At 39.9% G+C, this 10544-nt stretch overlaps 1 protein-coding gene across 6 annotated transcripts in view; it reads right to left on the bottom strand.

Moving 5' to 3' along the window:
* Window positions 1–10544, bottom strand: part of peak1 (pseudopodium-enriched atypical kinase 1) — a 96885-nt gene that overhangs the window by 42537 nt on the left and 43804 nt on the right. For all 6 annotated transcript variants that reach the window (XM_035664382.1, XM_035664381.1, XM_035664383.1 and 3 more), the window contains one exon: window positions 4351–4426. The gene's annotated coding sequence lies outside the window, so the exon portion shown is untranslated. The remainder of the gene's footprint in view (window positions 1–4350; window positions 4427–10544) is intronic.

Below are 10544 nucleotides of genomic sequence, written 5' to 3'. Positions count from 1 at the left end.
ACACACACACACACACATATGCTTATTCACTTTCAGTCTCTCAGTTTCACTCACTCACACTTCACGCTCTGGTGTAAAACTGACAGTGATTAGCCAGGGGCAGGTTTGTGATGACTGTGGAGAGCTCTTCTCCCCTCCTCACTTCTATTCCTTCAACTAGAGTTGGGTGCCAAAACAGGGTGCCAATACAGAACCAGTTCCTATAAGACCGGTATCTACTGGACAGAATCGCAACGCAGATGTCGGTTGCTTGTTTCGGTACAAAGCCCGTCTATTGAAACGTTACAGGCAACACGGGCATCATCGCTAGTTAAAATTACACCACTGAGCTCTCTCATGGCTCTGGCAACAGGGAGCCTACCATTTACTACTAGGTACCTTAAACACGGTTAAAATGCCGAGCTAAACGGTAAAGTGCGGCTGTATTTAACTCAGAATCAGAGGGATGCACCGAGCTTGACCACTTCTGTGACCCCATGCCAAGCACATCAGCCGGCGTGGGTGGCCCTGGCCCCAGTAATGGGGCGCACAGATAATGATGATGATGACAGCAGCCTTTCCTCAGGTTAACAAATATTATAATATTGAGAGGAATTGCAGTTTTAAACTGGAGTTTGTAGAATACCGAGAATACCAAGATTAACTCAAAATGTATTGTTCTATTATTAGCACTGTACGGAAACTGTTATTTAGTGGTTTGGTCATCTGTTGTATACATTTGTTAAGTGTTTTGTATTTATTTATACTAATATATATTCAATATGCTTTAAACTCTTAGTATATTGTTCAATTTCAAGTTCAAATTTGCCTGAGCAATAAAATAGGCTTTCTTTAATGTCACTGACTGTCGTTTTGTGCTTCTTCAGGTTCAGGCATCTGCAGTCTGTTGTATATATTTATTTGTTCAGTTGTTTTAACTTGATCTTAGCTAAATGTCTCATATTCATCACATTTGTTGCACTGCTACTCCCTATAAAACAATGTTTATCTGTATGGCCCCAAAACAAATAACAGTATAGTACAGACATATCATGTCCATTACTTTACAATATATACACAGTAAGAAGATATAAAAAGCTTGCATTCATGTACAGATGTAATATGGACAAAAAGAACTATTAAACTTGATGCTGCACTGTTTTACATTCAAAACTAGACTTCCAGGCATCCTTAATTAGTCTTTGTGGAGTACAGGCATGACAAACCAAGTATATAGGCAAAATATATAGGAAGCTACAGAAAACAGACAGCCCCGAGACAAAGCTGCTGAAGAAACTCGTCCCACTTTCCTCAAAGAACAAATCGCCTGTTTCTGCTACAGTGCTCGACTTGAGGAGAAATGAGAAGGGGGGAACAGATTTGATAACAGTTCCCAATTACCACCACTAAAAAGAAACTGTGTTGTTCTGAGTGTAGAAATTCTCTTCCATTTCCCATGGTGGTCTTAGGCTGACAGTAATGGGGGACAGGCTTATTTCACTAATGATTTAACCATGGTTTTGTCTGTTTCTCTGCCTGCGAACGGTGCTCTCTGGAGAGTGGCAACGCTCATCCAAAATTCTGGCTCCAGTTTGGAAAACATTCACAGCTGTCTCTTTGCGTTATGTGAAATCAGAGGTTTCATTCCAAGATGTGAAAGACAGATAAAAAAAACCTCAATATGGGAGGGTAAAGAGATAATAAAAATCATTGGACTCCATAATGAGTTTAAATTTTATATCAAAGATTAATTTCACAAGTGAAGTTACACAAGTGACGCCAAGTTGGACTGACTCGTCCGTGGGCCTGACGTGCATCATTCAAAGAGGCAAAGCAGGTTTTACTCATAAAAAGACTTTTTAAGAAAGGTCACACAAGAGGAGACCCTCATCCAGGTAATTTGTTGGTTATAATAGTAATCACGACAAAAACAACAAGAAACCCCTGAATATTCCATTATTGGACAGACACATAGCTTTTGTGCAATGTGATCAATATATTCCTCTTAGAGGTTCTGAGGAAGGTGATAATAGGTGTGGGCCAAGAAACGACTGCTGGCATCAAGAGCTTGGAAAGCAATGCCATATCATCCAATTACATTGAACACAACACTGCTCTTAAGTGCCAAGTGCAAAACAAACCAACAGCGGCAGAAACTAATGGATCCTGGAGAAGGCAGAGGCGGCGGGAGAGCATTACGCCATCCTACACCACTGACGGATTCCAGTTGAAATGCACAAGGGACGAAGGCGAGCAGCTGGCTGTGGGTCAAAACCTTTGAAAGAGAGAGTCGATGTATGCTTTCTAATCACAACCTCTGCCTTTGCCTGAACAAGCATTTCATCCTCCCCGCTTCCTCTGACCAGCCCCAAACCATTTGAGTTGGTGCATGTGTGTAAAGTCGAGCCTGATGGGTCTCATTAAATAAGAAATCATTTCAAAAATAAAACTTCACAAACTTCCTGTTTGTGAGGGGGAGTTGTGCTGCTAGCCAGTGTTTTCTACTTACTAATTTTTCTTGGCATGGTAGAAAGATGAAAAATATGTTGTTTCATATTACCTGCAAAGAGTTTCAAAATGATAAAACAATTCAGCTCATCCATTTATGACATCTTTTTTCCAAAACCCCACGTTTTTCTTGCAAAAATGGCAAAACTAAAAGAACCATAACTTCCTTGTTACTACAGTAAGGACTTTGTTTCCCTTGTAGCACGTGGCAACCCCACACTATGCATTGTTCCAGATTAAGTCCTCTGATTTATATTGCAGAAAAATAACAGACAACATCAAACAAACAAACAGCTCTGCCCTAGTATCTGTGTGTGTGTTTAAATATCTTCAAAGTCTCAACACAAAGCACCCAAGAAAAGCAAATGCTGCAGACAAAACTAAAGAGAAGATAGCTGTCTGGTGTTCCTTTGTAAAAGGTCATTTACAGCACATAAAGTATCTATTGTTATTAGACACACACAGTAACATCTGTGGTGGGAGCTGTGGAGACCGAGCAAATGCAAACAGAGCAGGACCCAAACCTTCTGAGACACAACAACACAGATGGCTGCTTTTTACCCAGCTGGCACTGAGGCATATGGAAACAGAGATCATTAGCAAGATAATAAGTGCATGGCAATGTTAGCAAAGGTAAGTCATCAACAAAACCCTCACAAGTTCAAAAAACCTTTTGATGAACATGTATCATTTAACAAAACAATGTCCGGACATTTAAATCCACACTAATCAATATTTTTATATTGACAACGGATCAAATGACACGAGTAATGTGAAACGGGTTGGTCAAAGTGCAAGAACACCCAGAGAATTACCACTGAACTTTGCAGTTCTCCTCAGTACTGCAGGGAATTTAAGTGTCTTTCAGCCCAGTGTTCTGTGATCTGCAGTGTTAAACCACATTTCCTGGTACCACCAGTAACTACAAGTGTGCACAAGAATGGTCCAACTGCATAATAGCATCAAAAGCAGTTAAAGTTTATTAATATTGTCTGCCAATCAGGACTGCTTTCTGCGGTTACTTCTTACTCTGTAGAATTACAGATTTTAACCATCACTCCTCTGTGTGCTGCATCCTGAGTAATTGAACTATATTTCCACCACATGGCTTTTATTGACAATTCCTGGACTGTTTGAGTTCTGCCTTTGTGAAAGCAAACCAGACCAGTTGGGAAATTGAAACAATATATCATCCTCGCAGACTTTAAGGTGTGAATCGGCACAAACATTTGCACAATGTTCCACTAGGCCATACTGCATCTCATCTGCTTATCTAGCTATTCAAGATGTTAAGGCAATTAAGAATCAATTGAAGTCAAAAATACTAAACCAGCTGTTACACTGCTGTTACATATTATATCAAATAGGCATACAGTAAGTTGTCTTGAAATCATGCACTAAAAACTGCAGCGCTTGTGATCAATATCACTGTCAGTCATTAAGTTTGGGACACTGGCTTCATGCATGCAGTGTTTGTTTTGGAGACAGTCAGTATTGCCAAACTAATGCCACAATGTGCTAGAGCACTGTGGAGAGTGGAATCAGCAGAATAATGAACACAACATGAGAGACTAATCACAGCACGACTCTGGTCCATGGGGAGTAACCAGACTCTCTTGGCGTACATTTTTAGAGTCACAAAAATGTATTTTTGCAATTTTGCAATTCAAAACAGTACCACAAACAAAGTCGTGGAGAGGCCGCTACTGCAGAAGATAAACCCTGGGTTTCATATGTCATTAATTCAAGTGGACATGCTGCATAAACGGACTAAAAAAAAACAAGAAGAGGACATGAGAAAAACACAGACGGGAAAACATACCAACACACACACACAAACACACAAAATAGGAGTGAACTCACAGTGCAATGAATCAGGCGGCAGCACTGGCAGCCATGGAGTCTCAGTTGGAGAGGCAGAGGAACCTACTTCTGGAACCTGCAGATGACAGAGAGAAAGAAACAGGCAGATAGAGTCAGGGAGAAAGATAAGCAGAATGCATGAGACAAAGAATGAAGAGGGAGGGTGATGGAAAGAGTAAAACAGAGATGGAGGGAGGAGAAGAAGAAAGACCATTTTGTTAGTTTGCCTGAGGCAGACCTCTTAACATTGTGGCTCATTTTCAGAGCGAGTCATTGTTCTGGCATGGCGTTACGGAACAGATATCAGATTTATTGGTACATTTAGCACCCATGCAAATTCATCTAAAAAACAGAGTGGGGATTAAATATAGTTTTCTAATTGGAATTGTTCAATAAATATATGCACTGCATATATAAATATGAGGTCACATGTTCATTCTCTAAGTGTTATTTTACAGGGTGAACTGCTGCAAGTAGAAAGGTCTGGAATGATGGAAATAACACTCCAATGAGCAGCTCAACAGAAGTAGCATCATCAAACAAAACTCCCGATTTAGTGGTACATTAAGCACTTCATCTTCTGTGCACAAAAGCTGTTGTTGCATCAGAAACCAAAACAAAACAGAGACACAATGAAATGTACACTGCCGTTCAAGAGTTTGGAATCACCATGATGTTTTTCTTCTTTCCTTCAATAATGGCCACTTTAACATAGATAGAAACAGTAGGATTCAGAAGCCAAATGTATTATTTACATCTGAAATAGTTTTGACCCCAAAAGAAGAAGAATTAAAGAACGTGTGTGGCACCTAGCGCTGTAGTTGCAGATTGCAACCAACTTGCAACTAAGATGGCTGCAAAGCTCACAAAAGAAGCAACAAGCCCGATCTAGAGCCAGCATTGGGTTTGTCCGTTCAGAACTAGAGGATCCACTCCCTCTGTTAATAAACGGCTCAGTCTAAGGTAATGAAAAGACTTTCAGGTGATTACACACTAATGAAACCATACCTGTGAATATTACATTTCTGCTTTTCTTTGGGCCCTCTGCAGTTTACTAAATTATTAAATAGGTTTAAACTATGATGTGTCAGTCCATATGTTCAGCTCATATTCCATGACCCAATACTGCTAACCCTAGACTAACCTTTTATTTGGAAGATTTAAGAATAGCTTTGCTATACACACCTGTTACTTCCAGCTTGTTATAGGCATTATTGTGCTCTTGGAACAGGAACGTCTTCCTATTTATATCTGCACAGATTTGAATGCTGAGCTTCCAAATTCATTTACCAATGACTAGTGATTTTTTACATTCTTATTTAACTGTCTCTGGTTAATGGATTGTGCAGCCTTTTGTTTTCCATGTACAAAGATTACATTTTGTTGCAAACGCTTCATACAAAATATCTATTTGTAAAAACTTTCTACCAAGTAGTCCTCTCAGCCGTCAGACTGCACCAAATCAAGTTTCTGTGGCAGGCAATTCCACACTTTTGAACGATAGCGCAGAGTTATTTTATCTTGTAGTGATCCTGTGTTTAATCCAAGCTGTCAGGCAATCGTGATTCTTTGGGCCCTATTTTAATAGCACAACAACAAACACAAGCGATGGTGAACATAGATCAGAGGGTTTGGTGACTAATAAATACACTCTCAATCAGTCATATCACTCTGTAACAGTTGTGCCAATCACAATGAAGCACAATGACAATAGCTCAACAAATTAAGACTGGATGGTGCAAAACAGCACGCATGGTGGAAATATGACATTTGTTTCATGTATTAATATGAGGAAGGTTATATCAGATCTGTGTAGAGTGATCATGAATGTATTATCGAGCCATGGGAGTGATGAGGAGACTGTTGGAGCGAAAACAGCTGATAAGTCGTGAGTTTTTTGTTTTGTTTTTGTGTTTTCAGTTGTAAAGGAAGCTGTGACACACGGGATTAATGAGCTCTGGTAATCCAATGTCTCTCACAATAACGGGCAGAGCACAGAGTTATAGCTGACTGGACTTATGTGTGTACAGGTCTGCGGGGTTACTCTGTAGCAACCTAGTGTCTGTTGCGATAACAGCAAGAATGAAATACCGTAGGGGATTGGCAAGGCACCGCCACAACCGCACATGACGTCACATCATGCTGTTGAGCCACCTTAAATCCACAGCAAGGGAAATTCCTCTGCTGTGACAGGCTTACTAGTGTCAGTCGGAAACGGCAGCTGAGTCACACTGGGCCTCATTCAGGAAGAAATATACGAACAAATCTCTTATTTTGTTTGAATACACAACCTATTATTATCTTGTTAGTAATGTAATAATGTATAATATATCCAGATATATGTGCCAGAGTATTTGCACACTTTCCCTTATATAGGCTCTTGAGACCTTACCTATGCTAATAACATTCAGCTACACGCCTTCTGTGTATGATCAAGTAGGAGCCATCCTTCAGTAAGGCTGTACCAATCAATTATTTTCATTATTGATTTAACGGTCAATCATTTTCTTGATTTATGTATTAGTTGTTTGGTCCAGAAAATGGTGAAAAATCACTATTTCCCAACTATCACAGAGGAAGAAACTCAGACAGTGGCTGTGTGTTTGCACCGAGAGCGTGTCAGCTGCCTGGCTGCTGCTGCCAGCCCTGTCTTTCTATACTGAATATGCCTTTGATAAATGCCATAAAATAAAAAGCCTTGTTAACATACAAATGGATTCTATCCACAGAAATGCCAGAGAGTTTTTAACGCGGTACGTGGACTCTCTAGTGAAGCAGTGTGGCTACTCTAATCTATTAAAATGGGCACCGAAATAAAAAAGCAAGACGTTCCACCGTGCACAGGCGCTGCTCAGGTAGGCAGTGTGAAGGAGCCATAACGGTTCTCCTAATCCAGTTGGTGGATTTAATGCCAGCTGTGAAAGGAAGACATATTTTCTGCAATAATGCATTGAAATTGCTCAGTCCATTTGCAGATCTTTTTGCTACTTTAGGATCTGTTCAAGGCGTAGTAAAATAGGTGGCTCCATGAGTGTTGCCATGCAACCAAGGAAAACTTAAATAAAACCATCCCCCCATGTTAGGGATTCTATCTTAAAAGCCGTTCTGCATTAATTTATCCGAGGATGAAGCATCTTGTTGGGGGATAAAAATAGCCACCGTCATCTCCAGAGCCTTTTTTTATGAGCCTATTTATTCGCTTGAGAATGGAAAAAATCATCTGTCAAAATGGGAACGTGGGGAGAAAATCCTTGGGACTTGTGCACTGATAGAAATGTTGTATATTAGTAAACCTACATTATGAATAATTCCAATTTGGTTAAAAAAACATTTCGGCTTCCCCTCTATTCATTCCAGTGTGAGGCTTTCAAACTAAGTTAGCAGTAATGCACCTAATTCTTGCTTTTCGTACTAAATCTTCATGGTTTATTTTTTGTTTTTTTGTTTTGTTTGTTCATGTATTTTTGTCTATGTGTGTGTTGGGACCCCTGGGACCTTTAAATATGAATTTGTTCACTTTGTGTGGTTTAACTTTATTATGATGAGTCACTTCCTGGCCACCAGGACAACAAAACTCTGGATCACCAGACATCCCATGCTCCATGTGGCTCTTTATCTGGATCTACATGTGTTTCATGCTCAGCTGAACATATGGTCACTCACACACAGAATTAATCCATTATTGGCTATTGGTTCCTTCTCTAAGGGAGGTGCCCCGAGAACCGTTACTATTAATTAAAGTCATTATTTATTATCTTGATAATTGTTAGTATTGATAGCGTTACTATCTGATTCTGGTTTGTCAAACATACTGGATTCTGTTCTTGTGATGTCCCTAGATGACAGGAATTAACTTAATGAGTAAAATGTTGTAATGGTCAGAAATTATGGATTAAAAAACAACAACAACAAAAAAAAACCTCAGTTTAAAAAAAAATATATGCGTGAATTTTCTTTTGACAATGCAGGGTTTCAGAGTTAAGTCAGCAGATATCTCTTTTATGTGATGAGGTTTGGTCTTGGGTATTTACCCAGCTAATAGTGGTGTGATACGTGCCATGTAGAAGAGGGTCAATATGCATGACCAGGCATTTAAGTCTCATTTTCATAATAGAACAAGTTGAAGAGGAGCATTTCTAAAGCTGAAGATGGTTAGGAGCAGGATTATAACCCCTTTGCTCTGGTCATTTTTCAGTGTTATTTAAGTACACTGGAATAACACGTACTCTTATCTACCACTGCCCTCCCACACACTTTAAGAGAACTATACACACCTGCAAGCTGCCCAATAAAACCAGTATACAGCAGAACAACTACTAAATGTAGGCTGTCTTGTGTTTATTTCCTCTGCCTAGCAGTCACAAACAGAAAGATCAAACCTTTAGTTACAACCACTGTGTGTTGTGGCAGTATCAGTCCAACACTTTTTGTTGGGCACATTTTAGCAGACTTTAAATTAAAGTGTGGTGTTTGCAGGTACCATTGCACACATGTCGCTGTCTCTGTGAACTTAATTGACCACAATCCCTCCCCCTTACCCAGTAAACAACAGCTGGTTCCAGTTGTCCACCTGCTACCTGTGAATTCCCTTCCACAGGACAGGACACCGGACAGCTCTAGTATGCTCTTGTTTTGTCTCCACTGAGAACCTGGGACACTGTGAGTGTGTATTGCTGCTTCGACACCGTAATAACAGTTTGAGTTTTTGACTGGCACACTCAGTGGTAAACAGGCTTTTAATTGACTGTCTGAGTGCTTATTTCCAAAGCATGACTGGGTGGCTGTTTACTGCTATGGCTGTTGTCTGCAGGTTATGTTGAATATATAGTTGGGTATACAGTATGTGGGTGATTCAAGCACCCTGCTGTTTTTACAGCTACTAAGTGAAAGCATCAGAGCAGCCTTTGGACAAATTGTGCATTAAAAGGCCAGAAAATGCTTGAATGCCCGTTGTGTGCTGCTTATGGCACATTTCTGTACACGGTCATACCATTAGGATGTATAAGAGTAATTAGTGCTGATTTGCTTGCATTTTGTACTTGTTTTAGAGGCTTTTTACCTGACTCCTAGACCACCTTCACCTGTCCATGGCCAGATTCTGTAAGCGAAACTTGCTGATTCACTGTCATTATCACTGGCTGCAGACAGGCTGAGCTAATAGCTTCCACTCAAAGCCTTGTACGGAAAGTAAAAGAAACACAAAAAACCCAACAGAAAACAAACTACACAGGAAGCAAAATGATTATCTGTGCTTGGTGCAAACAATACCTAGTAAGTAATATAACCCGAAGTGTGCATGACACCTACTTGAAATCAGGATTAGGGTATAATGACTATTATCCATCAATCACAGACATGGCTGTCAAGCAAAACATACCAATTGACCACATTCACTAAGCTAGACACTGATTGCGTGTGTTGTTTGGAGGTTACTCTATAAAAAGGTATCTACGCAATACTGAAAGATTCAACGAACATGAAATACCTACTTTGATACAAAAAGATCACAAACGGCAATAAAAGTTTACGTACAAAACTTTGTCTCTCCACTTTTGATCGTCATCGTCCAGTAAATTTAAGGGATTGCGACACAAGCCTGTTTAACGGTATAAGACCTGTGTTTTTCTTAAATATGGTGCGTTGGATATAGTATAAGTCTGTGGTTTTTCTTTTACACAACAACAGGGCTCAGTGGAAGACCACAGACAAATCACTACTTAAAATCCTGAGCTTAGTGGAAGAGTCAATGCCACACAGACGAGGAAACAGTCACAATCAGCTCCGACTTACACTGAACACCCAGACCTTCCTATTAGCAGCTTCATGAATATGCACACATAGTCATCATCAACATCATCATCATCATCACAGTCATGAGAATGGTTGTTATTCTTGGCCCTCTGTCTCATCTTAATCAATGCTTCCTGTCACTCTACCCTACCTTGTCCTTGTCTTCATAACAACCTCTAAAACCCCAATCTCCATTTACTCTGCATTTTCAGTGACAGGCTTGGAGCTGCTGGTGGCTCCACAGCGACAACTACCACGGTTACTCTTCTTTTAAGGGAGCGATAATACAGACGGGTGAGCTAAAATGGGTAAATCAGGAAACGTAGTTTTTAGAAACTTTTGAAATTATTTTTCAAAATTCAATTCAATTTGTGTGCTTCCGTAGTATGTACAGGGAGATGGAA

Source organism: Morone saxatilis, unplaced genomic scaffold (genome assembly GCF_004916995.1).
Source record: "Morone saxatilis isolate NCDOM2014 unplaced genomic scaffold, NCSU_SB_2.0 Contig2, whole genome shotgun sequence".
Classification (NCBI taxonomy): domain Eukaryota; kingdom Metazoa; phylum Chordata; class Actinopteri; family Moronidae; genus Morone; species Morone saxatilis.
Note: the sequence above shows the minus strand (reverse complement) of the source record. Positions and strands in the feature narration are given on the sequence as shown.